General features: G+C 43.5%; 21 non-coding genes across 21 annotated transcripts; all 21 read left to right on the top strand.

Moving 5' to 3' along the window:
• Window positions 1-660: 660 nt before the first annotated feature.
• Window positions 661-874, top strand: LOC137050122 (small nucleolar RNA U3). The gene has a single exon (XR_010899878.1). It is a non-coding gene; the product is annotated as a small nucleolar RNA U3 (small nucleolar RNA).
• A 1,105-nt stretch (window positions 875-1,979) lies between these two features.
• LOC137050090 (small nucleolar RNA U3) lies at window positions 1,980-2,193 on the top strand. The gene has a single exon (XR_010899848.1). It is a non-coding gene; the product is annotated as a small nucleolar RNA U3 (small nucleolar RNA).
• Window positions 2,194-3,298: 1,105 nt separating this feature from the next.
• On the top strand, window positions 3,299-3,512 carry LOC137050132 (small nucleolar RNA U3). The gene has a single exon (XR_010899888.1). It is a non-coding gene; the product is annotated as a small nucleolar RNA U3 (small nucleolar RNA).
• A 1,104-nt stretch (window positions 3,513-4,616) lies between these two features.
• LOC137050038 (small nucleolar RNA U3) lies at window positions 4,617-4,830 on the top strand. The gene has a single exon (XR_010899799.1). It is a non-coding gene; the product is annotated as a small nucleolar RNA U3 (small nucleolar RNA).
• Window positions 4,831-5,935: 1,105 nt separating this feature from the next.
• On the top strand, window positions 5,936-6,149 carry LOC137050125 (small nucleolar RNA U3). The gene has a single exon (XR_010899881.1). It is a non-coding gene; the product is annotated as a small nucleolar RNA U3 (small nucleolar RNA).
• A 1,104-nt stretch (window positions 6,150-7,253) lies between these two features.
• On the top strand, window positions 7,254-7,467 carry LOC137050130 (small nucleolar RNA U3). The gene has a single exon (XR_010899887.1). It is a non-coding gene; the product is annotated as a small nucleolar RNA U3 (small nucleolar RNA).
• A 1,105-nt stretch (window positions 7,468-8,572) lies between these two features.
• Window positions 8,573-8,786, top strand: LOC137049996 (small nucleolar RNA U3). The gene has a single exon (XR_010899762.1). It is a non-coding gene; the product is annotated as a small nucleolar RNA U3 (small nucleolar RNA).
• A 1,105-nt stretch (window positions 8,787-9,891) lies between these two features.
• Window positions 9,892-10,105, top strand: LOC137050121 (small nucleolar RNA U3). The gene has a single exon (XR_010899877.1). It is a non-coding gene; the product is annotated as a small nucleolar RNA U3 (small nucleolar RNA).
• A 1,105-nt stretch (window positions 10,106-11,210) lies between these two features.
• On the top strand, window positions 11,211-11,424 carry LOC137050073 (small nucleolar RNA U3). The gene has a single exon (XR_010899833.1). It is a non-coding gene; the product is annotated as a small nucleolar RNA U3 (small nucleolar RNA).
• A 1,105-nt stretch (window positions 11,425-12,529) lies between these two features.
• On the top strand, window positions 12,530-12,743 carry LOC137050107 (small nucleolar RNA U3). Its single transcript, XR_010899864.1, has one exon. It is a non-coding gene; the product is annotated as a small nucleolar RNA U3 (small nucleolar RNA).
• Window positions 12,744-13,847: 1,104 nt separating this feature from the next.
• LOC137050088 (small nucleolar RNA U3) lies at window positions 13,848-14,061 on the top strand. The gene has a single exon (XR_010899846.1). It is a non-coding gene; the product is annotated as a small nucleolar RNA U3 (small nucleolar RNA).
• Window positions 14,062-15,165: 1,104 nt separating this feature from the next.
• Window positions 15,166-15,379, top strand: LOC137050087 (small nucleolar RNA U3). Its single transcript, XR_010899845.1, has one exon. It is a non-coding gene; the product is annotated as a small nucleolar RNA U3 (small nucleolar RNA).
• A 1,104-nt stretch (window positions 15,380-16,483) lies between these two features.
• On the top strand, window positions 16,484-16,697 carry LOC137050119 (small nucleolar RNA U3). The gene has a single exon (XR_010899876.1). It is a non-coding gene; the product is annotated as a small nucleolar RNA U3 (small nucleolar RNA).
• A 1,105-nt stretch (window positions 16,698-17,802) lies between these two features.
• Window positions 17,803-18,016, top strand: LOC137050072 (small nucleolar RNA U3). Its single transcript, XR_010899832.1, has one exon. It is a non-coding gene; the product is annotated as a small nucleolar RNA U3 (small nucleolar RNA).
• A 1,105-nt stretch (window positions 18,017-19,121) lies between these two features.
• LOC137050129 (small nucleolar RNA U3) lies at window positions 19,122-19,335 on the top strand. Its single transcript, XR_010899886.1, has one exon. It is a non-coding gene; the product is annotated as a small nucleolar RNA U3 (small nucleolar RNA).
• A 1,105-nt stretch (window positions 19,336-20,440) lies between these two features.
• On the top strand, window positions 20,441-20,654 carry LOC137049995 (small nucleolar RNA U3). Its single transcript, XR_010899761.1, has one exon. It is a non-coding gene; the product is annotated as a small nucleolar RNA U3 (small nucleolar RNA).
• A 1,105-nt stretch (window positions 20,655-21,759) lies between these two features.
• On the top strand, window positions 21,760-21,973 carry LOC137050118 (small nucleolar RNA U3). Its single transcript, XR_010899875.1, has one exon. It is a non-coding gene; the product is annotated as a small nucleolar RNA U3 (small nucleolar RNA).
• A 1,105-nt stretch (window positions 21,974-23,078) lies between these two features.
• LOC137050071 (small nucleolar RNA U3) lies at window positions 23,079-23,292 on the top strand. The gene has a single exon (XR_010899830.1). It is a non-coding gene; the product is annotated as a small nucleolar RNA U3 (small nucleolar RNA).
• Window positions 23,293-24,397: 1,105 nt separating this feature from the next.
• On the top strand, window positions 24,398-24,611 carry LOC137050106 (small nucleolar RNA U3). The gene has a single exon (XR_010899863.1). It is a non-coding gene; the product is annotated as a small nucleolar RNA U3 (small nucleolar RNA).
• Window positions 24,612-25,715: 1,104 nt separating this feature from the next.
• Window positions 25,716-25,929, top strand: LOC137050086 (small nucleolar RNA U3). The gene has a single exon (XR_010899844.1). It is a non-coding gene; the product is annotated as a small nucleolar RNA U3 (small nucleolar RNA).
• Window positions 25,930-27,033: 1,104 nt separating this feature from the next.
• Window positions 27,034-27,247, top strand: LOC137050085 (small nucleolar RNA U3). Its single transcript, XR_010899843.1, has one exon. It is a non-coding gene; the product is annotated as a small nucleolar RNA U3 (small nucleolar RNA).
• The last annotated feature ends 16 nt before the right edge of the window (window positions 27,248-27,263 follow it).

Here is a 27,263-nt window from a genome sequence, read left to right as displayed (position 1 = left end):
CCTGGAAGAACCTAAGTTCTCGGTTAAATAAAAGATCATTTCTGTTAACCTGGCTCCCGTCTCCCTTGTGATTGTGTTTTGTGGCAGATTAAATCTCGCCTCGGCTCTGGGCCCATGTCACAACGTCCTTTGTGTAAAGCGAACATTGTCTCATAAGACACAATACCACATCACTGCAAAAAGTTGATATGTTTGCAGCGTTGTGGTATTGCACCTCGGATAATACAGCAGATATACGAAATGAAATTTCATGGGAAAACCGGGCCTGTCACTGGGTAGTTGGGATATCAAAGTCAGCCTGAGCTCTTTTTTCTAAGTGCGCAACCAACATCAAGTTTCTGAAATGTCTACATTAAGAATCGTTAGTGCGTGTGTGGCTTTTTTCCTCTAAAAGATTTTCTACATTTAGCTTCAACGAGTGGACTACAAAGCATCACACCGGTAGCAATGCTCCAAAAAAAGTATGACTTTAAGGATTGTTGTTTGCATTCCACATATCTTAACAGTAGGCTTCAAGGAGATTGTGGAAGTGCCTTTGGCTCCGACGTGAGTGCTAAAATGTTCCGTAAACCTTAAAGCCCGCAGATTTCAACTACGCAAAACCGTTTGAGAGGAGAGGCGCATCAGAATGGAATGTCGGTTGAGTGCCGATGACTCGTTAAGACTATATTTTCAGGGATCATTTCTATAGTTCTTTGCTTGGAAATGTGTTTTGAAAATGTTTGTATCTCAACCAACAATGAAGAGTTGTGATGCTCCTTTCAGAGCGTGAACTGGGCACAGAGCGGCGACTTTGTTTGTGAACTCTGTGCTGTTGATGACCGTTCTGTATTGCTTTTTGCAATATTGAAGAAAGGGGTGTGTTCTGAGTGGTGTTTGTTGTTCAAATCTCACTTGGAGTTTATTGTTTTTTGGGGCGTGCATCCCCTATAAAGCAAACTTTGTCCAAATGTGCAGTCAAGTGCTAGGAGTAGGTTGTGTGAGGCAGCAGTTTTGTTCAATCCTCAGCGTGTCCACCTGCTTGTTCTCCAAATATAAAACCACCTACAGGTGTAGCCAATGATGACTTTATGGACTTCATCATAAAATTGGGAACTCTACTTCTCTCAAGGCTGGATGGTCTTGAGTACAGACTCTTTCAGGATGAGGTGCTGATGCACAGGTTGTCCAAAGAGAAACCGGCTGAAGAGTAAAGGACAGAGTTAGCCTTGCAACGTCTTCTTTACCGTCTTTGCTTTTCTTCTGTTCCGTCTCCCCCCTTTAAGGTGGTCCAGCGTTGAAACAGATGTGGGGAACAAAGCCTCCATGCATACCCCAGCCCTGGAAGAACCTAAGTTCTCGGTTAAATAAAAGATCATTTCTGTTAACCTGGCTCCCGTCTCCCTTGTGATTGTGTTTTGTGGCAGATTAAATTTCGCCTCGGCTCTGGGCCCATGTCACAACGTCCTTTGTGTAAAGCGAACATTGTCTCATAAGACACAATACCACATCACTGCGAAAAGTTGACATGTTTGCAGCGATGTGGTATTGCACCTCAGATAATACAGCAGATATACGAAATGAGATTTCATGGGAAAACCGGGCCTGTCACTGGGTAGTTGGGATATCAAAGTCAGCCTGAGCTCTTTTTTCTAAGTGCGCAACCAACATCAAGTTTCTGAAATGTCTACATTAAGAATCGTTAGTGCGTGTGTGGCTTTTTTCCTCTAAAAGATTTTCTACATTTAGCTTCAACGAGTGGACTACAAAGCATCACACCGGTAGCAATGCTGCAAAAAAAGTATGACTTTAAGGATTGTTGTTTGCATTCCACATATCTTAACAGTAGGCTTCAAGGAGATTGTGGAAGTGCCTTTGGCTCCGACGTGAGTGCTAAAATGTTCCGTAAACCTTAAAGCCCGCAGATTTCAACTACGCAAAACCGTTTGAGAGGAGAGGCGCATCAGAATGGAATGTCGGTTGAGTGCCCATGACTCGTTAAGACTATATTTTCAGGGATCATTTCTATAGTTCTTTGCTTGGAAATGTGTTTTGAAAATGTTTGTCTCCCAGCCCACGATGAAGAGTTGTGATGCTCCTTTCAGAGCGTGAACTGGGCACAGAGCGGTGACTTTGTTTGTGAACTCTGTGCTGTTGATGACCGTTCTGTATTGCTTTTTGCAATATTGAAGAAAGGGGTGTGTTCTGAGTGGTGTTTGTTGTTCAAGTCTCATTTGGAGATTATTGTTTTTATGGGCCTGCATCCCCTATATAGCAAACTTTGTCCAAATGTGCAGTCAAGTGCTAGGAGTAGGTTGTGTGAGGCAGCAGTTTTGTTCAATCGTCAGCGTGTCCACCTGCTTGTTCTCCAAATATAGAACCACCTACAGGTGTAGCCAGTGATGACTTTATGGACTTCATCATAAAATTGGGAACTCTACTTCTCTCAAGGCTGGATGGTCTTGAGTACAGACTCTTTCAGGATGAGGTGCTGATGCACAGGTTGGCCAAAGAGAACCCAGCTGAAGAGTAAAGGACAGAGTTAGCCTTGCAACGTCTTCTTTACCGTCTTTGCTTTTCTTCTGTTCCGTCTCCCCCCTTTAAGGTGGTCCAGTGTTGAAACAGATGTGGGGAACAAAGCCTCCATGCATACCCCAGCCCTGGAAGAACCTAAGTTCTCGGTTAAACAAAAGATAATTTCTGTTAACCTGGATCCCGTCTCCCTTGTGATTGTGTTTTGTGGCAGATTAAATCTCGCCTCGGCTCTGGGCCCATGTCACAACGTCCTTTGTGTAAAGCGAACATTGTCTCATAAGACACAATACCACATCACTGCGAAAAGTTGACATGTTTGCAGCGATGTGGTATTGCACCTCGGATAATACAGCAGATATACGAAATGAGATTTCATGGAAAAACCAGGCCTGGCACTGGGTAGTTGGGATATCAAAGTCAGCCTGAGCTCTTTTTTCTAAGTGCGCAACCAACATCAAGTTTCTGAAATGTCTACATTAAGAATCGTTAGTGCGTGTGTGGCTTTTTTCCTCTAAAAGATTTTCTACATTTAGCTTCAACGAGTGGACTACAAAGCATCACACCGGTAGCAATGCTGCAAAAAAAGTATGACTTTAAGGATTGTTGTTTGCATTCCACATATCTTAACAGTAGGCTTCAAGGAGATTGTGGAAGTGCCTTTGGCTCCGACGTGAGTGCTAAAATGTTCCGTAAACCTTAAAGCCCGCAGATTTCAACTACGCAAAACCGTTTGAGAGGAGAGGCGCATCAGAATGGAATGTCGGTTGAGTGCCCATGACTGGTTAAAACTATATTTTCAGGAATCATTTCTATAGTTCTTTGCTTGGAAATGTGTTTTGAATATGTTTGTCTTCCAACCCACGATGAAGAGCTGTGATGCTCCTTTCAGAGCGTGAACTGGGCACAGAGCAGCGACTTTGTTTGTGAACTCTGTGCTGTTGATGAGAGTTCTGTATTGCTTTTTGCAATATTGAAGAAAGGGGTGTGTTCTGAGTGGTGTTTGTTGTTCAAGTCTCATTTGGAGATTATTGTTTTTTTGGGCCTACATCCCCTATAAAGCAAACTTTGTCCAAATGTGCAGTCAAGTGCTAGCGTAGGTTGTGTGAGGCAGCAGTTTTGTTCAATCGTCAGCGTGTCCACCTGCTTGTTCTCCAAATATAGAACCACTCACAGGTGTAGCCAATGATGACTTTATGGACTTCATCATAAATTTGGGAACTCTACTTCTCTCAAGGCTGGATGGTCTTGAGTACAGACTCTTTCAGGATGAGGTGCTGATGCACAGGTTGGCCAAAGAGAAACCGGCTGAAGAGTAAAGGACAGAGTTAATCTTGCAACGTCTTCTTTACCGTCTTTGCTTTTCTTCTGTTCCGTCTCCCCCCTTTAAGGTGGTCCAGCGTTGAAACAGATGTAGGGAACAAAGCCTCCATGCATACCCCAGCCCTGGAAGAACCTAAGTTCTCGGTTAAATAAAAGATCATTTCTGTTAACCTGGATCCCGTCTCCCTTGTGATTGTGTTTTGTGGCAGATTAAATCTCGCCTTGGCTCTGGGCCCATGTCACAGCGTCCTTTGTGTAAAGCGAACATTGTCTCATAAGACACAATACCACATCACTGCAAAAAGTTGACATGTTTGCAGCGATGTGGTATTGCACCTCGGATAATACAGCAGATATACGAAATGAGATTTCATGGGAAAACCGGGCCTGTCACTGGGTAGTTGGGATATCAAAGTCAGCCTGAGCTCTTTTTTCTAAGTGCGCAACCAACATCAAGTTTCTGAAATGTCTACATTAAGAATCGTTAGTGCGTGTGTGGCTTTTTTCCTCTAAAAGATTTTCTACATTTAGCTTCAACGAGTGGACTACAAAGCATCACACCGGTAGCAATGCTGCAAAAAAAGTATGACTTTAAGGATTGTTGTTTGCATTCCACATATCTTAACAGTAGGCTTCAAGGAGATTGTGGAAGTGCCTTTAGCTCCGACGTAAGTGCTAAAATGTTCCGTAAACCTTAAAGCCCGCAGATTTCAACTATGCAAAACCGTTTGAGAGGAGAGGCGCATCAGAATGGAATGTCGGTTGAGTGCCCATGACTCGTTAAGACTATATTTTCAGGGATCATTTCTATAGTTCTTTGCTTGGAAATGTGTTTTGAAAATGTTTGTCTCCCAACCCACGATGAAGAGTTGTGATGCTCCTTTCAGAGCGTGAACTGGGCACAGAGCGGCGACTTTGTTTGTGAAATCTGTGCTGTTGATGACCGTTCTGTATTGCTTTTTGCAATATTGAAGAAAGGGGTGTGTTCTGAGTGGTGTTTGTTGTTCAAGTCTCATTTGGAGATTATTGTTTTTTGGGGCCTGCATCCCCTATAAAGCAAACTTTGTCCAAATGTGCAGTCAAGTGCTAGGAGTAGGTTATGTGAGGCAGCAGTTTTGTTCAATCGTCAGCGTGTCCACCTGCTTGTTCTCCAAATATAGAACCACCTACAGGTGTAGCCAGTGATGACTTTATGGACTTCATCATAAAATTGGGAACTCTACTTCTCTCAAGGCTGGATGGTCTTGAGTACAGACTCTTTCAGGATGAGGTGCTGATGCACAGGTTGGCCAAAGAGAAACCGGCTGAAGAGTAAAGGACAGAGTTAGCCTTGCAACGTCTTCTTTACCGTCTTTGCTTTTCTTCTGTTCCGTCTCCCCCCTTTAAGGTGGTCCAGCGTTGAAACAGATGTAGGGAACAAAGCCTCCATGCATACCCCAGCCCTGGAAGAACCTAAGTTCTCGGTTAAATAAAAGATCATTTCTGTTAACCTGGATCCCGTCTCCCTTGTGATTGTGTTTTGTGGCAGATTAAATCTCGCCTCGGCTCTGGGCCCATGTCACAACGTCCTTTGTGTAAAGCGAACATTGTCTCATAAGTCACAATACCACATCACTGCGAAAAGTTGACATGTTTGCAGCGATGTGGTATTGCACCTCGGATAATACAGCAGATATACGAAATGAGATTTCATGGGAAAACCGGGCCTGTCACTGGGTAGTTGGGATATCAAAGTCAGCCTGAGCTCTTTTTTCTAAGTGCGCAACCAACATCAAGTTTCTGAAATGTCTACATTAAGAATCGTTAGTGCGTGTGTGGCTTTTTTCCTCTAAAAGATTTTCTACATTTAGCTTCAACGAGTGGACTACAAAGCATCACACCGGTAGCAATGCTGCAAAAAAAGTATGACTTTAAGGATTGTTGTTTGCATTCCACATATCTTAACAGTAGGCTTCAAGGAGATTGTGGAAGTGCCTTTGGCTCCGACGTGAGTGCTAAAATGTTCCGTAAACCTTAAAGCCCGCAGATTTCAACTACGCAAAACCGTTTGAGAGGAGAGGCGCATCAGAATGGAATGTCGGTTGAGTGCCCATGACTGGTTAAAACTATATTTTCAGGAATCATTTCTATAGTTCTTTGCTTGGAAATGTGTTTTGAATATGTTTGTCTCCCAACCCACGATGAAGAGTTGTGATGCTCCTTTCAGAGCGTGAACTGGGCACAGAGCAGCGACTTTGTTTGTGAACTCTGTGCTGTTGATGAGAGTTCTGTATTGCTTTTTGCAATATTGAAGAAAGGGGTGTGTTCTGAGTGGTGTTTGTTGTTCAAGTGTCATTTGGAGATTATTGTTTTTTTGGGCCTACATCCCCTATAAAGCAAACTTTGTCCAAATGTGCAGTCAAGTGCTAACGTAGGTTGTGTGAGGCAGCAGTTTTGTTCAATCGTCAGCGTGTCCACCTGCTTGTTCTCCAAATATAGAACCACTCACAGGTGTAGCCAATGATGACTTTATGGACTTCATCATAAATTTGGGAACTCTACTTCTCTCAAGGCTGGATGGTCTTGAGTACAGACTCTTTCAGGATGAGGTGCTGATGCACAGGTTGGCCAAAGAGAACCCGGCTGAAGAGTAAAGGACAGAGTTAGCCTTGCAACGTCTTCTTTATCGTCTTTGCTTTTCTTCTGTTCCGTCTCCCCCCTTTAAGGTGGTCCAGCGTTGAAACAGATTTGGGGAACAAAGCCTCCATGCATACCCCAGCCCTGGAAGAACCTAAGTTCTCGGTTAAATAAAAGATCATTTCTGTTAACCTGGCTCCCGTCTCCCTTGTGATTGTGTTTTGTGGCAGATTAAATCTCGCCTCGGCTCTGGGCCCATGTCACAACGTCCTTTGTGTAAAGCGAACATTGTCTCATAAGACACAATACCACATCACTGCGAAAAGTTGACATGTTTGCAGCGTTGTGGTATTGCACCTCGGATAATACAGCAGATATACGAAATGAGATTTCATGGGAAAACCGGGCCTGTCACTGGGTAGTTGGGATATCAAAGTCAGCCTGAGCTCTTTTTTCTAAGTGCGCAACCAACATCAAGTTTCTGAAATGTCTACATTAAGAATCGTTAGTGCGTGTGTGGCTTTTTTCCTCTAAAAGATTTTCTACATTTAGCTTCAACGAGTGGACTACAAAGCATCACACCGGTAGCAATGCTGCAAAAAAAGTATGACTTTAAGGATTGTTGTTTGCATTCCACATATCTTAACAGTAGGCTTCAAGGAGATTGTGGAAATGCCTTTGGCTCCGACGTGAGTGCTAAAATGTTCCGTAAACCTTAAAGCCCGCAGATTTCAACTACGCAAAACCGTTTGAGAGGAGAGGCGCATCAGAATGGAATGTCGGTTGAGTGCCCATGACTCGTTAAGACTATATTTTCAGGGATCATTTCTATAGTTCTTTGCTTGGAAATGTGTTTTGAAAATGTTTGTATCTCAACCAACAATGAAGAGTTGTGATGCTCCTTTCAGAGCGTGAACTGGGCACAGAGCGGCGACTTTGTTTGTGAACTCTGTGCTGTTGATGACCGTTCTGTATTGCTTTTTGCAACATTGAAGAAAGGGGTGTGTTCTGAGTGGTGTTTGTTGTTCAAATCTCACTTGGAGTTTATTGTTTTTTGGGGCGTGCATCCCCTATAAAGCAAACTTTGTCCAAATGTGTAGTCAAGTGCTAGGAGTAGGTTGTGTGAGGCAGCAGTTTTGTTCAATCCTCAGTGTGTCCACCTGCTTGTTCTCCAAATATAGAACCACCTACAGGTGTAGCCAGTGATGACTTTATGGACTTCATCATAAAATTGGGAACTCTACTTCTCTCAAGGCTGGATGGTCTTGAGTACAGACTCTTTCAGGATGAGGTGCTGATGCACAGGTTGGCCAAAGAGAACCCGGCTGAAGAGTAAAGGACAGAGTTAGCCTTGCAACGTCTTCTTTATCGTCTTTGCTTTACTTCTGTTCCGTCTCCCCCCTTTAAGGTGGTCCAGCGTTGAAACAGATTTGGGGAACAAAGCCTCCATGCATACCCCAGCCCTGGAAGAACCTAAGTTCTCGGTTAAATAAAAGATCATTTCTGTTAACCTGGCTCCCGTCTCCCTTGTGATTGTGTTTTGTGGCAGATTAAATCTCGCCTCGGCTCTGGGCCCATGTCACAACGTCCTTTGTGTAAAGCGAACATTGTCTCATAAGACACAATACCACATCACTGCGAAAAGTTGACATGTTTGCAGCGTTGTGGTATTGCACCTCGGATAATACAGCAGATATACGAAATGAGATTTCATGGGAAAACCGGGCCTGTCACTGGGTAGTTGGGATATCAAAGTCAGCCTGAGCTCTTTTTTCTAAGTGCGCAACCAACATCAAGTTTCTGTAATGTCTACATTAAGAATCGTTAGTGCGTGTGTGGCTTTTTTCCTCTAAAAGATTTTCTACATTTAGCTTCAACGAGTGGACTACAAAGCATCACACCGGTAGCAATGCTGCAAAAAAAGTATGACTTTAAGGATTGTTGTTTGCATTCCACATATCTTAACAGTAGGCTTCAAGGAGATTGTGGAAATGCCTTTGGCTCCGACGTGAGTGCTAAAATGTTCCGTAAACCTTAAAGCCCGCAGATTTCAACTACGCAAAACCGTTTGAGAGGAGAGGCGCATCAGAATGGAATGTCGGTTGAGTGCCCATGACTCGTTAAGACTATATTTTCAGGGATCATTTCTATAGTTCTTTGCTTGGAAATGTGTTTTGAAAATGTTTGTCTCCCAACCCACGATGAAGAGTTGTGATGCTCCTTTCAGAGCGTGAACTGGGCACAGAGCAGCGACTTTGTTTGTGAACTCTGTGCTGTTGATGACCGTTCTGTATTGCTTTTTGCAATATTGAAGAAAGGGGTGTGTTCTGAGTGGTGTTTGTTGTTCAAATCTCATTTGGAGATTATTGTTTTTTGGGGTGTGCATCCCCTATAAAGCAAACTTTGTCCAAATGTGTAGTCAAGTGCTAGGAGTAGGTTGTGTGAGGCAGCAGTTTTGTTCAATCCTCAGCGTGTCCACCTGCTTGTTCTCCAAATATAGAACCACCTACAGGTGTAGCCAGTGATGACTTTATGGACTTCATCATAAAATTGGGAACTCTACTTCTCTCAAGGCTGGATGGTCTTGAGTACAGACTCTTTCAGGATGAGGTGCTGATGCACAGGTTGGCCAAAGAGAACCCGGCTGAAGAGTAAAGGACAGAGTTAGCCTTGCAACGTCTTCTTTATCGTCTTTACTTTTCTTCTGTTCCGTCTCCCCCCTTTAAGGTGGTCCAGCGTTGAAACAGATGTGGGGAACAAAGCCTCCATGCATACCCCAGCCCTGGAAGAACCTAAGTTCTCGGTTAAATAAAAGATCATTTCTGTTAACCTGGCTCCCGTCTCCCTTGTGATTGTGTTTTGTGGCAGATTAAATCTCGCCTCGGCTCTGGGCCCATGTCACAACGTCCTTTGTGTAAAGCGAACATTGTCTCATAAGACACAATACCACATCACTGCAAAAAGTTGATATGTTTGCAGCGTTGTGGTATTGCACCTCGGATAATACAGCAGATATACGAAATGAAATTTCATGGGAAAACCGGGCCTGTCACTGGGTAGTTGGGATATCAAAGTCAGCCTGAGCTCTTTTTTCTAAGTGCGCAACCAACATCAAGTTTCTGAAATGTCTACATTAAGAATCGTTAGTGCGTGTGTGGCTTTTTTCCTCTAAAAGATTTTCTACATTTAGCTTCAACGAGTGGACTACAAAGCATCACACCGGTAGCAATGCTCCAAAAAAAGTATGACTTTAAGGATTGTTGTTTGCATTCCACATATCTTAACAGTAGGCTTCAAGGAGATTGTGGAAGTGCCTTTGGCTCCGACGTGAGTGCTAAAATGTTCCGTAAACCTTAAAGCCTGCAGATTTCAACTACGCAAAACCGTTTGAGAGGAGAGGCGCATCAGAATGGAATGTCGGTTGAGTGCCGATGACTCGTTAAGACTATATTTTCAGGGATCATTTCTATAGTTCTTTGCTTGGAAATGTGTTTTGAAAATGTTTGTATCTCAACCAACAATGAAGAGTTGTGATGCTCCTTTCAGAGCGTGAACTGGGCACAGAGCGGCGACTTTGTTTGTGAACTCTGTGCTGTTGATGACCGTTCTGTATTGCTTTTTGCAATATTGAAGAAAGGGGTGTGTTCTGAGTGGTGTTTGTTGTTCAAATCTCACTTGGAGTTTATTGTTTTTTGGGGCGTGCATCCCCTATAAAGCAAACTTTGTCCAAATGTGCAGTCAAGTGCTAGGAGTAGGTTGTGTGAGGCAGCAGTTTTGTTCAATCCTCAGCGTGTCCACCTGCTTGTTCTCCAAATATAAAACCACCTACAGGTGTAGCCAATGATGACTTTATGGACTTCATCATAAAATTGGGAACTCTACTTCTCTCAAGGCTGGATGGTCTTGAGTACAGACTCTTTCAGGATGAGGTGCTGATGCACAGGTTGTCCAAAGAGAAACCGGCTGAAGAGTAAAGGACAGAGTTAGCCTTGCAACGTCTTCTTTACCGTCTTTGCTTTTCTTCTGTTCCGTCTCCCCCCTTTAAGGTGGTCCAGCGTTGAAACAGATGTGGGGAACAAAGCCTCCATGCATACCCCAGCCCTGGAAGAACCTAAGTTCTCGGTTAAATAAAAGATCATTTCTGTTAACCTGGCTCCCGTCTCCCTTGTGATTGTGTTTTGTGGCAGATTAAATTTCGCCTCGGCTCTGGGCCCATGTCACAACGTCCTTTGTGTAAAGCGAACATTGTCTCATAAGACACAATACCACATCACTGCGAAAAGTTGACATGTTTGCAGCGATGTGGTATTGCACCTCAGATAATACAGCAGATATACGAAATGAGATTTCATGGGAAAACCGGGCCTGTCACTGGGTAGTTGGGATATCAAAGTCAGCCTGAGCTCTTTTTTCTAAGTGCGCAACCAACATCAAGTTTCTGAAATGTCTACATTAAGAATCGTTAGTGCGTGTGTGGCTTTTTTCCTCTAAAAGATTTTCTACATTTAGCTTCAACGAGTGGACTACAAAGCATCACACCGGTAGCAATGCTGCAAAAAAAGTATGACTTTAAGGATTGTTGTTTGCATTCCACATATCTTAACAGTAGGCTTCAAGGAGATTGTGGAAGTGCCTTTGGCTCCGACGTGAGTGCTAAAATGTTCCGTAAACCTTAAAGCCCGCAGATTTCAACTACGCAAAACCGTTTGAGAGGAGAGGCGCATCAGAATGGAATGTCGGTTGAGTGCCCATGACTCGTTAAGACTATATTTTCAGGGATCATTTCTATAGTTCTTTGCTTGGAAATGTGTTTTGAAAATGTTTGTCTCCCAGCCCACGATGAAGAGTTGTGATGCTCCTTTCAGAGCGTGAACTGGGCACAGAGCGGCGACTTTGTTTGTGAACTCTGTGCTGTTGATGACCGTTCTGTATTGCTTTTTGCAATATTGAAGAAAGGGGTGTGTTCTGAGTGGTGTTTGTTGTTCAAGTCTCATTTGGAGATTATTGTTTTTATGGGCCTGCATCCCCTATATAGCAAACTTTGTCCAAATGTGCAGTCAAGTGCTAGGAGTAGGTTGTGTGAGGCAGCAGTTTTGTTCAATCGTCAGCGTGTCCACCTGCTTGTTCTCCAAATATAGAACCACCTACAGGTGTAGCCAGTGATGACTTTATGGACTTCATCATAAAATTGGGAACTCTACTTCTCTCAAGGCTGGATGGTCTTGAGTACAGACTCTTTCAGGATGAGGTGCTGATGCACAGGTTGGCCAAAGAGAACCCAGCTGAAGAGTAAAGGACAGAGTTAGCCTTGCAACGTCTTCTTTACCGTCTTTGCTTTTCTTCTGTTCCGTCTCCCCCCTTTAAGGTGGTCCAGTGTTGAAACAGATGTGGGGAACAAAGCCTCCATGCATACCCCAGCCCTGGAAGAACCTAAGTTCTCGGTTAAACAAAAGATAATTTCTGTTAACCTGGATCCCGTCTCCCTTGTGATTGTGTTTTGTGGCAGATTAAATCTCGCCTCGGCTCTGGGCCCATGTCACAACGTCCTTTGTGTAAAGCGAACATTGTCTCATAAGACACAATACCACATCACTGCGAAAAGTTGACATGTTTGCAGCGATGTGGTATTGCACCTCGGATAATACAGCAGATATACGAAATGAGATTTCATGGAAAAACCAGGCCTGGCACTGGGTAGTTGGGATATCAAAGTCAGCCTGAGCTCTTTTTTCTAAGTGCGCAACCAACATCAAGTTTCTGAAATGTCTACATTAAGAATCGTTAGTGCGTGTGTGGCTTTTTTCCTCTAAAAGATTTTCTACATTTAGCTTCAACGAGTGGACTACAAAGCATCACACCGGTAGCAATGCTGCAAAAAAAGTATGACTTTAAGGATTGTTGTTTGCATTCCACATATCTTAACAGTAGGCTTCAAGGAGATTGTGGAAGTGCCTTTAGCTCCGACGTAAGTGCTAAAATGTTCCGTAAACCTTAAAGCCCGCAGATTTCAACTACGCAAAACCGTTTGAGAGGAGAGGCGCATCAGAATGGAATGTCGGTTGAGTGCCCATGACTCGTTAAGACTATATTTTCAGGGATCATTTCTATAGTTCTTTGCTTGGAAATGTGTTTTGAAAATGTTTGTCTTCCAACCCACGATGAAGAGTTGTGATGCTCCTTTCAGAGCGTGAACTGGGCACAGAACGGTGACTTTGTTTGTGAACTCTGTGCTGTTGATGACCGTTCTGTATTGCTTTTTGCAAAATTGAAGAAAGGGGTGTGTTCTGAGTGGTGTTTGTTGTTCAAGTCTCATTTGGAGATTATTGTTTTTTTGGGCCTGCATCCCCTATAAAGCAAACTTTGTCCAAATGTGCAGTCAAGTGCTAACGTAGGTTGTGTGAGGCAGCAGTTTTGTTCAATCGTCAGCGTGTCCACCTGCTTGTTCTCCAAATATAGAACCACTCACAGGTGTAGCCAATGATGACTTTATGGACTTCATCATAAATTTGGGAACTCTACTTCTCTCAAGGCTGGATGGTCTTGAGTACAGACTCTTTCAGGATGAGGTGCTGATGCACAGGTTGGCCAAAGAGAAACCGGCTGAAGAGTAAAGGACAGAGTTAATCTTGCAACGTCTTCTTTACCGTCTTTGCTTTTCTTCTGTTCCGTCTCCCCCCTTTAAGGTGGTCCAGCGTTGAAACAGATGTAGGGAACAAAGCCTCCATGCATACCCCAGCCCTGGAAGAACCTAAGTTCTCGGTTAAATAAAAGATCATTTCTGTTAACCTGGATCCCGTCTCCCTTGTGATTGTGTTTTGTGGCAGATTAAATCTCGCCTCGGCTCTGGGCCCATGTCACAACGTCCTTTGTGTAAAGCGAACATTGTCTCATAAGACACAATACCACATCACTGCAAAAAGTTGACATGTTTGCAGCGATGTGGTATTGCACCTCGGATAATACAGCAGATATACGAAATGAGATTTCATGGGAAAACCGGGCCTGTCACTGGGTAGTTGGGATATCAAAGTCAGCCTGAGCTCTTTTTTCTAAGTGCGCAACCAACATCAAGTTTCTGAAATGTCTACATTAAGAATCGTTAGTGCGTGTGTGGCTTTTTTCCTCTAAAAGATTTTCTACATTTAGCTTCAACGAGTGGACTACAAAGCATCACACCGGTAGCAATGCTGCAAAAAAAGTATGACTTTAAGGATTGTTGTTTGCATTCCACATATCTTAACAGTAGGCTTCAAGGAGATTGTGGAAGTGCCTTTAGCTCCGACGTAAGTGCTAAAATGTTCCGTAAACCTTAAAGCCCGCAGATTTCAACTACGCAAAACCGTTTGAGAGGAGAGGCGCATCAGAATGGAATGTCGGTTGAGTGCCCATGACTCGTTAAGACTATATTTTCAGGGATCATTTCTATAGTTCTTTGCTTGGAAATGTGTTTTGAAAATGTTTGTCTTCCAACCCACGATGAAGAGTTGTGATGCTCCTTTCAGAGCGTGAACTGGGCACAGAACGGTGACTTTGTTTGTGAACTCTGTGCTGTTGATGACCGTTCTGTATTGCTTTTTGCAATATTGAAGAAAGGGGTGTGTTCTGAGTGGTGTTTGTTGTTCAAGTCTCATTTGGAGATTATTGTTTTTTTGGGCCTGCATCCCCTATAAAGCAAACTTTGTCCAAATGTGCAGTCAAGTGCTAACGTAGGTTGTGTGAGGCAGCAGTTTTGTTCAATCGTCAGCATGTCCACCTGCTTGTTCTCCAAATATAGAACCACTCACAGGTGTAGCCAATGATGACTTTATGGACTTCATCATAAATTTGGGAACTCTACTTCTCTCAAGGCTGGATGGTCTTGAGTACAGACTCTTTCAGGATGAGGTGCTGATGCACAGGTTGGCCAAAGAGAACCCGGCTGAAGAGTAAAGGACAGAGTTAGCCTTGCAACGTCTTCTTTACCGTCTTTGCTTTTCTTCTGTTCCGTCTCCCCCCTTTAAGGTGGTCCAGCGTTGAAACAGATGTGGGGAACAAAGCCTCCATGCATACCCCAGCCCTGGAAGAACCCAAGTTCTCGGTTAAATAAAAGATCATTTCTGTTAACCTGGCTCCCGTCTCCCTTGTGATTGTGTTTTGTGGCAGATTAAATCTCGCCTCGGCTCTGGGCCCATGTCACAACGTCCTTTGTGTAAAGCGAACATTGTCTCATAAGACACAATACCACATCACTGTGAAAAGTTGACATGTTTGCAGCGATGTGGTATTGCACCTCGGATAATACAGCAGATATACGAAATGAGATTTCATGGGAAAACCGGGCCTGTCACTGGGTAGTTGGGATATCAAAGTCAGCCTGAGCTCTTTTTTCTAAGTGCGCAACCAACATCAAGTTTCTGAAATGTCTACATTAAGAATCGTTAGTGCGTGTGTGGCTTTTTTCCTCTAAAAGATTTTCTACATTTAGCTTCAACGAGTGGACTACAAAGCATCACACCGGTAGCAATGCTGCAAAAAAAGTATGACTTTAAGGATTGTTGTTTGCATTCCACATATCTTAACAGTAGGCTTCAAGGAGATTGTGGAAGTGCCTTTAGCTCCGACGTAAGTGCTAAAATGTTCCGTAAACCTTAAAGCCCGCAGATTTCAACTACGCAAAACCGTTTGAGAGGAGAGGCGCATCAGAATGGAATGTCGGTTGAGTGCCCATGACTCGTTAAGACTATATTTTCAGGGATCATTTCTATAGTTCTTTGCTTGGAAATGTGTTTTGAAAATGTTTGTCTTCCAACCCACGATGAAGAGTTGTGATGCTCCTTTCAGAGCGTGAACTGGGCACAGAACGGTGACTTTGTTTGTGAACTCTGTGCTGTTGATGACCGTTCTGTATTGCTTTTTGCAATATTGAAGAAAGGGGTGTGTTCTGAGTGGTGTTTGTTGTTCAAGTCTCATTTGGAGATTATTGTTTTTTTGGGCCTGCATCCCCTATAAAGCAAACTTTGTCCAAATGTGCAGTCAAGTGCTAACGTAGGTTGTGTGAGGCAGCAGTTTTGTTCAATCGTCAGCGTGTCCACCTGCTTGTTCTCCAAATATAGAACCACTCACAGGTGTAGCCAATGATGACTTTATGGACTTCATCATAAATTTGGGAACTCTACTTCTCTCAAGGCTGGATGGTCTTGAGTACAGACTCTTTCAGGATGAGGTGCTGATGCACAGGTTGGCCAAAGAGAACCCGGCTGAAGAGTAAAGGACAGAGTTAGTCTTGCAACGTCTTCTTTACCGTCTTTGCTTTTCTTCTGTTCCGTCTCCCCCCTTTAAGGTGGTCCAGCGTTGAAACAGATGTGGGGAACAAAGCCTCCATGCATACCCCAGCCCTGGAAGAACCTAAGTTCTCGGTTAAATAAAAGATCATTTCTGTTAACCTGGCTCCCGTCTCCCTTGTGATTGTGTTTTGTGGCAGATTAAATCTCGCCTCGGCTCTGGGCCCATGTCACAACGTCCTTTGTGTAAAGCGAACATTGTCTCATAAGACACAATACCACATCACTGCAAAAAGTTGATATGTTTGCAGCGTTGTGGTATTGCACCTCGGATAATACAGCAGATATACGAAATGAAATTTCATGGGAAAACCGGGCCTGTCACTGGGTAGTTGGGATATCAAAGTCAGCCTGAGCTCTTTTTTCTAAGTGCGCAACCAACATCAAGTTTCTGAAATGTCTACATTAAGAATCGTTAGTGCGTGTGTGGCTTTTTTCCTCTAAAAGATTTTCTACATTTAGCTTCAACGAGTGGACTACAAAGCATCACACCGGTAGCAATGCTCCAAAAAAAGTATGACTTTAAGGATTGTTGTTTGCATTCCACATATCTTAACAGTAGGCTTCAAGGAGATTGTGGAAGTGCCTTTGGCTCCGACGTGAGTGCTAAAATGTTCCGTAAACCTTAAAGCCCGCAGATTTCAACTACGCAAAACCGTTTGAGAGGAGAGGCGCATCAGAATGGAATGTCGGTTGAGTGCCGATGACTCGTTAAGACTATATTTTCAGGGATCATTTCTATAGTTCTTTGCTTGGAAATGTGTTTTGAAAATGTTTGTATCTCAACCAACAATGAAGAGTTGTGATGCTCCTTTCAGAGCGTGAACTGGGCACAGAGCGGCGACTTTGTTTGTGAACTCTGTGCTGTTGATGACCGTTCTGTATTGCTTTTTGCAATATTGAAGAAAGGGGTGTGTTCTGAGTGGTGTTTGTTGTTCAAATCTCACTTGGAGATTATTGTTTTTTGGGGCGTGCATCCCCTATAAAGCAAACTTTGTCCAAATGTGCAGTCAAGTGCTAGGAGTAGGTTGTGTGAGGCAGCAGTTTTGTTCAATCCTCAGCGTGTCCACCTGCTTGTTCTCCAAATATAAAACCACCTACAGGTGTAGCCAATGATGACTTTATGGACTTCATCATAAAATTGGGAACTCTACTTCTCTCAAGGCTGGATGGTCTTGAGTACAGACTCTTTCAGGATGAGGTGCTGATGCACAGGTTGTCCAAAGAGAAACCGGCTGAAGAGTAAAGGACAGAGTTAGCCTTGCAACGTCTTCTTTACCGTCTTTGCTTTTCTTCTGTTCCGTCTCCCCCCTTTAAGGTGGTCCAGCGTTGAAACAGATGTGGGGAACAAAGCCTCCATGCATACCCCAGCCCTGGAAGAACCTAAGTTCTCGGTTAAATAAAAGATCATTTCTGTTAACCTGGCTCCCGTCTCCCTTGTGATTGTGTTTTGTGGCAGATTAAATTTCGCCTCGGCTCTGGGCCCATGTCACAACGTCCTTTGTGTAAAGCGAACATTGTCTCATAAGACACAATACCACATCACTGCGAAAAGTTGACATGTTTGCAGCGATGTGGTATTGCACCTCAGATAATACAGCAGATATACGAAATGAGATTTCATGGGAAAACCGGGCCTGTCACTGGGTAGTTGGGATATCAAAGTCAGCCTGAGCTCTTTTTTCTAAGTGCGCAACCAACATCAAGTTTCTGAAATGTCTACATTAAGAATCGTTAGTGCGTGTGTGGCTTTTTTCCTCTAAAAGATTTTCTACATTTAGCTTCAACGAGTGGACTACAAAGCATCACACCGGTAGCAATGCTGCAAAAAAAGTATGACTTTAAGGATTGTTGTTTGCATTCCACATATCTTAACAGTAGGCTTCAAGGAGATTGTGGAAGTGCCTTTGGCTCCGACGTGAGTGCTAAAATGTTCCGTAAACCTTAAAGCCCGCAGATTTCAACTACGCAAAACCGTTTGAGAGGAGAGGCGCATCAGAATGGAATGTCGGTTGAGTGCCCATGACTCGTTAAGACTATATTTTCAGGGATCATTTCTATAGTTCTTTGCTTGGAAATGTGTTTTGAAAATGTTTGTCTCCCAGCCCACGATGAAGAGTTGTGATGCTCCTTTCAGAGCGTGAACTGGGCACAGAGCGGCGACTTTGTTTGTGAACTCTGTGCTGTTGATGACCGTTCTGTATTGCTTTTTGCAATATTGAAGAAAGGGGTGTGTTCTGAGTGGTGTTTGTTGTTCAAGTCTCATTTGGAGATTATTGTTTTTTTGGGCCTGCATCCCCTATAAAGCAAACTTTGTCCAAATGTGCAGTCAAGTGCTAGGAGTAGGTTGTGTGAGGCAGCAGTTTTGTTCAATCGTCAGCGTGTCCACCTGCTTGTTCTCCAAATATAGAACCACTCACAGGTGTAGCCAATGATGACTTTATGGACTTCATCATAAATTTGGGAACTCTACTTCTCTCAAGGCTGGATGGTCTTGAGTACAGACTCTTTCAGGATGAGGTGCTGATGCACAGGTTGGCCAAAGAGAACCCGGCTGAAGAGTAAAGGACAGAGTTAGCCTTGCAACGTCTTCTTTACCGTCTTTGCTTTTCTTCTGTTCCGTCTCCCCCCTTTAAGGTGGTCCAGCGTTGAAACAGATGTGGGGAACAAAGCCTCCATGCATACCCCAGCCCTGGAAGAACCCAAGTTCTCGGTTAAATAAAAGATCATTTCTGTTAACCTGGCTCCCGTCTCCCTTGTGATTGTGTTTTGTGGCAGATTAAATCTCGCCTCGGCTCTGGGCCCATGTCACAACGTCCTTTGTGTAAAGCGAACATTGTCTCATAAGACACAATACCACATCACTGTGAAAAGTTGACATGTTTGCAGCGATGTGGTATTGCACCTCGGATAATACAGCAGATATACGAAATGAGATTTCATGGGAAAACCGGGCCTGTCACTGGGTAGTTGGGATATCAAAGTCAGCCTGAGCTCTTTTTTCTAAGTGCGCAACCAACATCAAGTTTCTGAAATGTCTACATTAAGAATCGTTAGTGCGTGTGTGGCTTTTTTCCTCTAAAAGATTTTCTACATTTAGCTTCAACGAGTGGACTACAAAGCATCACACCGGTAGCAATGCTGCAAAAAAAGTATGACTTTAAGGATTGTTGTTTGCATTCCACATATCTTAACAGTAGGCTTCAAGGAGATTGTGGAAGTGCCTTTAGCTCCGACGTAAGTGCTAAAATGTTCCGTAAACCTTAAAGCCCGCAAATTTCAACTACGCAAAACCGTTTGAGAGGAGAGGCGCATCAGAATGGAATGTCGGTTGAGTGCCCATGACTCGTTAAGACTATATTTTCAGGGATCATTTCTATAGTTCTTTGCTTGGAAATGTGTTTTGAAAATGTTTGTATCTCAACCAACAATGAAGAGTTGTGATGCTCCTTTCAGAGCGTGAACTGGGCACAGAGCGGCGACTTTGTTTGTGAACTCTGTGCTGTTGATGACCGTTCTGTATTGCTTTTTGCAACATTGAAGAAAGGGGTGTGTTCTGAGTGGTGTTTGTTGTTCAAATCTCACTTGGAGTTTATTGTTTTTTGGGGCGTGCATCCCCTATAAAGCAAACTTTGTCCAAATGTGTAGTCAAGTGCTAGGAGTAGGTTGTGTGAGGCAGCAGTTTTGTTCAATCCTCAGTGTGTCCACCTGCTTGTTCTCCAAATATAGAACCACCTACAGGTGTAGCCAGTGATGACTTTATGGACTTCATCATAAAATTGGGAACTCTACTTCTCTCAAGGCTGGATGGTCTTGAGTACAGACTCTTTCAGGATGAGGTGCTGATGCACAGGTTGGCCAAAGAGAACCCGGCTGAAGAGTAAAGGACAGAGTTAGCCTTGCAACGTCTTCTTTATCGTCTTTGCTTTACTTCTGTTCCGTCTCCCCCCTTTAAGGTGGTCCAGCGTTGAAACAGATTTGGGGAACAAAGCCTCCATGCATACCCCAGCCCTGGAAGAACCTAAGTTCTCGGTTAAATAAAAGATCATTTCTGTTAACCTGGCTCCCGTCTCCCTTGTGATTGTGTTTTGTGGCAGATTAAATCTCGCCTCGGCTCTGGGCCCATGTCACAACGTCCTTTGTGTAAAGCGAACATTGTCTCATAAGACACAATACCACATCACTGCGAAAAGTTGACATGTTTGCAGCGTTGTGGTATTGCACCTCGGATAATACAGCAGATATACGAAATGAGATTTCATGGGAAAACCGGGCCTGTCACTGGGTAGTTGGGATATCAAAGTCAGCCTGAGCTCTTTTTTCTAAGTGCGCAACCAACATCAAGTTTCTGAAATGTCTACATTAAGAATCGTTAGTGCGTGTGTGGCTTTTTTCCTCTAAAAGATTTTCTACATTTAGCTTCAACGAGTGGACTACAAAGCATCACACCGGTAGCAATGCTGCAAAAAAAGTATGACTTTAAGGATTGTTGTTTGCATTCCACATATCTTAACAGTAGGCTTCAAGGAGATTGTGGAAATGCCTTTGGCTCCGACGTGAGTGCTAAAATGTTCCGTAAACCTTAAAGCCCGCAGATTTCAACTACGCAAAACCGTTTGAGAGGAGAGGCGCATCAGAATGGAATGTCGGTTGAGTGCCCATGACTCGTTAAGACTATATTTTCAGGGATCATTTCTATAGTTCTTTGCTTGGAAATGTGTTTTGAAAATGTTTGTCTCCCAACCCACGATGAAGAGTTGTGATGCTCCTTTCAGAGCGTGAACTGGGCACAGAGCAGCGACTTTGTTTGTGAACTCTGTGCTGTTGATGACCGTTCTGTATTGCTTTTTGCAATATTGAAGAAAGGGGTGTGTTCTGAGTGGTGTTTGTTGTTCAAATCTCATTTGGAGATTATTGTTTTTTGGGGTGTGCATCCCCTATAAAGCAAACTTTGTCCAAATGTGTAGTCAAGTGCTAGGAGTAGGTTGTGTGAGGCAGCAGTTTTGTTCAATCCTCAGCGTGTCCACCTGCTTGTTCTCCAAATATAGAACCACCTACAGGTGTAGCCAGTGATGACTTTATGGACTTCATCATAAAATTGGGAACTCTACTTCTCTCAAGGCTGGATGGTCTTGAGTACAGACTCTTTCAGGATGAGGTGCTGATGCACAGGTTGGCCAAAGAGAACCCGGCTGAAGAGTAAAGGACAGAGTTAGCCTTGCAACGTCTTCTTTATCGTCTTTACTTTTCTTCTGTTCCGTCTCCCCCCTTTAAGGTGGTCCAGCGTTGAAACAGATGTGGGGAACAAAGCCTCCATGCATACCCCAGCCCTGGAAGAACCTAAGTTCTCGGTTAAATAAAAGATCATTTCTGTTAACCTGGCTCCCGTCTCCCTTGTGATTGTGTTTTGTGGCAGATTAAATCTCGCCTCGGCTCTGGGCCCATGTCACAACGTCCTTTGTGTAAAGCGAACATTGTCTCATAAGACACAATACCACATCACTGCAAAAAGTTGATATGTTTGCAGCGTTGTGGTATTGCACCTCGGATAATACAGCAGATATACGAAATGAAATTTCATGGGAAAACCGGGCCTGTCACTGGGTAGTTGGGATATCAAAGTCAGCCTGAGCTCTTTTTTCTAAGTGCGCAACCAACATCAAGTTTCTGAAATGTCTACATTAAGAATCGTTAGTGCGTGTGTGGCTTTTTTCCTCTAAAAGATTTTCTACATTTAGCTTCAACGAGTGGACTACAAAGCATCACACCGGTAGCAATGCTCCAAAAAAAGTATGACTTTAAGGATTGTTGTTTGCATTCCACATATCTTAACAGTAGGCTTCAAGGAGATTGTGGAAGTGCCTTTGGCTCCGACGTGAGTGCTAAAATGTTCCGTAAACCTTAAAGCCTGCAGATTTCAACTACGCAAAACCGTTTGAGAGGAGAGGCGCATCAGAATGGAATGTCGGTTGAGTGCCGATGACTCGTTAAGACTATATTTTCAGGGATCATTTCTATAGTTCTTTGCTTGGAAATGTGTTTTGAAAATGTTTGTATCTCAACCAACAATGAAGAGTTGTGATGCTCCTTTCAGAGCGTGAACTGGGCACAGAGCGGCGACTTTGTTTGTGAACTCTGTGCTGTTGATGACCGTTCTGTATTGCTTTTTGCAATATTGAAGAAAGGGGTGTGTTCTGAGTGGTGTTTGTTGTTCAAATCTCACTTGGAGTTTATTGTTTTTTGGGGCGTGCATCCCCTATAAAGCAAACTTTGTCCAAATGTGCAGTCAAGTGCTAGGAGTAGGTTGTGTGAGGCAGCAGTTTTGTTCAATCCTCAGCGTGTCCACCTGCTTGTTCTCCAAATATAAAACCACCTACAGGTGTAGCCAATGATGACTTTATGGACTTCATCATAAAATTGGGAACTCTACTTCTCTCAAGGCTGGATGGTCTTGAGTACAGACTCTTTCAGGATGAGGTGCTGATGCACAGGTTGTCCAAAGAGAAACCGGCTGAAGAGTAAAGGACAGAGTTAGCCTTGCAACGTCTTCTTTACCGTCTTTGCTTTTCTTCTGTTCCGTCTCCCCCCTTTAAGGTGGTCCAGCGTTGAAACAGATGTGGGGAACAAAGCCTCCATGCATACCCCAGCCCTGGAAGAACCTAAGTTCTCGGTTAAATAAAAGATCATTTCTGTTAACCTGGCTCCCGTCTCCCTTGTGATTGTGTTTTGTGGCAGATTAAATTTCGCCTCGGCTCTGGGCCCATGTCACAACGTCCTTTGTGTAAAGCGAACATTGTCTCATAAGACACAATACCACATCACTGCGAAAAGTTGACATGTTTGCAGCGATGTGGTATTGCACCTCAGATAATACAGCAGATATACGAAATGAGATTTCATGGGAAAACCGGGCCTGTCACTGGGTAGTTGGGATATCAAAGTCAGCCTGAGCTCTTTTTTCTAAGTGCGCAACCAACATCAAGTTTCTGAAATGTCTACATTAAGAATCGTTAGTGCGTGTGTGGCTTTTTTCCTCTAAAAGATTTTCTACATTTAGCTTCAACGAGTGGACTACAAAGCATCACACCGGTAGCAATGCTGCAAAAAAAGTATGACTTTAAGGATTGTTGTTTGCATTCCACATATCTTAACAGTAGGCTTCAAGGAGATTGTGGAAGTGCCTTTGGCTCCGACGTGAGTGCTAAAATGTTCCGTAAACCTTAAAGCCCGCAGATTTCAACTACGCAAAACCGTTTGAGAGGAGAGGCGCATCAGAATGGAATGTCGGTTGAGTGCCCATGACTCGTTAAGACTATATTTTCAGGGATCATTTCTATAGTTCTTTGCTTGGAAATGTGTTTTGAAAATGTTTGTCTCCCAGCCCACGATGAAGAGTTGTGATGCTCCTTTCAGAGCGTGAACTGGGCACAGAGCGGCGACTTTGTTTGTGAACTCTGTGCTGTTGATGACCGTTCTGTATTGCTTTTTGCAATATTGAAGAAAGGGGTGTGTTCTGAGTGGTGTTTGTTGTTCAAGTCTCATTTGGAGATTATTGTTTTTATGGGCCTGCATCCCCTATATAGCAAACTTTGTCCAAATGTGCAGTCAAGTGCTAGGAGTAGGTTGTGTGAGGCAGCAGTTTTGTTCAATCGTCAGCGTGTCCACCTGCTTGTTCTCCAAATATAGAACCACCTACAGGTGTAGCCAGTGATGACTTTATGGACTTCATCATAAAATTGGGAACTCTACTTCTCTCAAGGCTGGATGGTCTTGAGTACAGACTCTTTCAGGATGAGGTGCTGATGCACAGGTTGGCCAAAGAGAACCCAGCTGAAGAGTAAAGGACAGAGTTAGCCTTGCAACGTCTTCTTTACCGTCTTTGCTTTTCTTCTGTTCCGTCTCCCCCCTTTAAGGTGGTCCAGTGTTGAAACAGATGTGGGGAACAAAGCCTCCATGCATACCCCAGCCCTGGAAGAACCTAAGTTCTCGGTTAAACAAAAGATAATTTCTGTTAACCTGGATCCCGTCTCCCTTGTGATTGTGTTTTGTGGCAGATTAAATCTCGCCTCGGCTCTGGGCCCATGTCACAACGTCCTTTGTGTAAAGCGAACATTGTCTCATAAGACACAATACCACATCACTGCGAAAAGTTGACATGTTTGCAGCGATGTGGTATTGCACCTCGGATAATACAGCAGATATACGAAATGAGATTTCATGGAAAAACCAGGCCTGGCACTGGGTAGTTGGGATATCAAAGTCAGCCTGAGCTCTTTTTTCTAAGTGCGCAACCAACATCAAGTTTCTGAAATGTCTACATTAAGAATCGTTAGTGCGTGTGTGGCTTTTTTCCTCTAAAAGATTTTCTACATTTAGCTTCAACGAGTGGACTACAAAGCATCACACCGGTAGCAATGCTGCAAAAAAAGTATGACTTTAAGGATTGTTGTTTGCATTCCACATATCTTAACAGTAGGCTTCAAGGAGATTGTGGAAGTGCCTTTAGCTCCGACGTAAGTGCTAAAATGTTCCGTAAACCTTAAAGCCCGCAGATTTCAACTACGCAAAACCGTTTGAGAGGAGAGGCGCATCAGAATGGAATGTCGGTTGAGTGCCCATGACTCGTTAAGACTATATTTTCAGGGATCATTTCTATAGTTCTTTGCTTGGAAATGTGTTTTGAAAATGTTTGTCTTCCAACCCACGATGAAGAGTTGTGATGCTCCTTTCAGAGCGTGAACTGGGCACAGAACGGTGACTTTGTTTGTGAACTCTGTGCTGTTGATGACCGTTCTGTATTGCTTTTTGCAAAATTGAAGAAAGGGGTGTGTTCTGAGTGGTGTTTGTTGTTCAAGTCTCATTTGGAGATTATTGTTTTTTTGGGCCTGCATCCCCTATAAAGCAAACTTTGTCCAAATGTGCAGTCAAGTGCTAACGTAGGTTGTGTGAGGCAGCAGTTTTGTTCAATCGTCAGCGTGTCCACCTGCTTGTTCTCCAAATATAGAACCACTCACAGGTGTAGCCAATGATGACTTTATGGACTTCATCATAAATTTGGGAACTCTACTTCTCTCAAGGCTGGATGGTCTTGAGTACAGACTCTTTCAGGATGAGGTGCTGATGCACAGGTTGGCCAAAGAGAAACCGGCTGAAGAGTAAAGGACAGAGTTAATCTTGCAACGTCTTCTTTACCGTCTTTGCTTTTCTTCTGTTCCGTCTCCCCCCTTTAAGGTGGTCCAGCGTTGAAACAGATGTAGGGAACAAAGCCTCCATGCATACCCCAGCCCTGGAAGAACCTAAGTTCTCGGTTAAATAAAAGATCATTTCTGTTAACCTGGATCCCGTCTCCCTTGTGATTGTGTTTTGTGGCAGATTAAATCTCGCCTCGGCTCTGGGCCCATGTCACAACGTCCTTTGTGTAAAGCGAACATTGTCTCATAAGACACAATACCACATCACTGCAAAAAGTTGACATGTTTGCAGCGATGTGGTATTGCACCTCGGATAATACAGCAGATATACGAAATGAGATTTCATGGGAAAACCGGGCCTGTCACTGGGTAGTTGGGATATCAAAGTCAGCCTGAGCTCTTTTTTCTAAGTGCGCAACCAACATCAAGTTTCTGAAATGTCTACATTAAGAATCGTTAGTGCGTGTGTGGCTTTTTTCCTCTAAAAGATTTTCTACATTTAGCTTCAACGAGTGGACTACAAAGCATCACACCGGTAGCAATGCTGCAAAAAAAGTATGACTTTAAGGATTGTTGTTTGCATTCCACATATCTTAACAGTAGGCTTCAAGGAGATTGTGGAAGTGCCTTTAGCTCCGACGTAAGTGCTAAAATGTTCCGTAAACCTTAAAGCCCGCAGATTTCAACTACGCAAAACCGTTTGAGAGGAGAGGCGCATCAGAATGGAATGTCGGTTGAGTGCCCATGACTCGTTAAGACTATATTTTCAGGGATCATTTCTATAGTTCTTTGCTTGGAAATGTGTTTTGAAAATGTTTGTCTTCCAACCCACGATGAAGAGTTGTGATGCTCCTTTCAGAGCGTGAACTGGGCACAGAACGGTGACTTTGTTTGTGAACTCTGTGCTGTTGATGACCGTTCTGTATTGCTTTTTGCAATATTGAAGAAAGGGGTGTGTTCTGAGTGGTGTTTGTTGTTCAAGTCTCATTTGGAGATTATTGTTTTTTTGGGCCTGCATCCCCTATAAAGCAAACTTTGTCCAAATGTGCAGTCAAGTGCTAACGTAGGTTGTGTGAGGCAGCAGTTTTGTTCAATCGTCAGCATGTCCACCTGCTTGTTCTCCAAATATAGAACCACTCACAGGTGTAGCCAATGATGACTTTATGGACTTCATCATAAATTTGGGAACTCTACTTCTCTCAAGGCTGGATGGTCTTGAGTACAGACTCTTTCAGGATGAGGTGCTGATGCACAGGTTGGCCAAAGAGAACCCGGCTGAAGAGTAAAGGACAGAGTTAGCCTTGCAACGTCTTCTTTACCGTCTTTGCTTTTCTTCTGTTCCGTCTCCCCCCTTTAAGGTGGTCCAGCGTTGAAACAGATGTGGGGAACAAAGCCTCCATGCATACCCCAGCCCTGGAAGAACCCAAGTTCTCGGTTAAATAAAAGATCATTTCTGTTAACCTGGCTCCCGTCTCCCTTGTGATTGTGTTTTGTGGCAGATTAAATCTCGCCTCGGCTCTGGGCCCATGTCACAACGTCCTTTGTGTAAAGCGAACATTGTCTCATAAGACACAATACCACATCACTGTGAAAAGTTGACATGTTTGCAGCGATGTGGTATTGCACCTCGGATAATACAGCAGATATACGAAATGAGATTTCATGGGAAAACCGGGCCTGTCACTGGGTAGTTGGGATATCAAAGTCAGCCTGAGCTCTTTTTTCTAAGTGCGCAACCAACATCAAGTTTCTGAAATGTCTACATTAAGAATCGTTAGTGCGTGTGTGGCTTTTTTCCTCTAAAAGATTTTCTACATTTAGCTTCAACGAGTGGACTACAAAGCATCACACCGGTAGCAATGCTGCAAAAAAAGTATGACTTTAAGGATTGTTGTTTGCATTCCACATATCTTAACAGTAGGCTTCAAGGAGATTGTGGAAGTGCCTTTAGCTCCGACGTAAGTGCTAAAATGTTCCGTAAACCTTAAAGCCCGCAGATTTCAACTACGCAAAACCGTTTGAGAGGAGAGGCGCATCAGAATGGAATGTCGGTTGAGTGCCCATGACTCGTTAAGACTATATTTTCAGGGATCATTTCTATAGTTCTTTGCTTGGAAATGTGTTTTGAAAATGTTTGTCTTCCAACCCACGATGAAGAGTTGTGATGCTCCTTTCAGAGCGTGAACTGGGCACAGAACGGTGACTTTGTTTGTGAACTCTGTGCTGTTGATGACCGTTCTGTATTGCTTTTTGCAATATTGAAGAAAGGGGTGTGTTCTGAGTGGTGTTTGTTGTTCAAGTC

This window comes from Pseudorasbora parva, chromosome 20 (assembly GCF_024679245.1).
Source record: "Pseudorasbora parva isolate DD20220531a chromosome 20, ASM2467924v1, whole genome shotgun sequence".
In the NCBI taxonomy this organism is placed as follows: Eukaryota; Metazoa; Chordata; class Actinopteri; order Cypriniformes; family Gobionidae; genus Pseudorasbora; species Pseudorasbora parva.
This window is presented reverse-complemented; position numbering and strand designations above follow the sequence as displayed.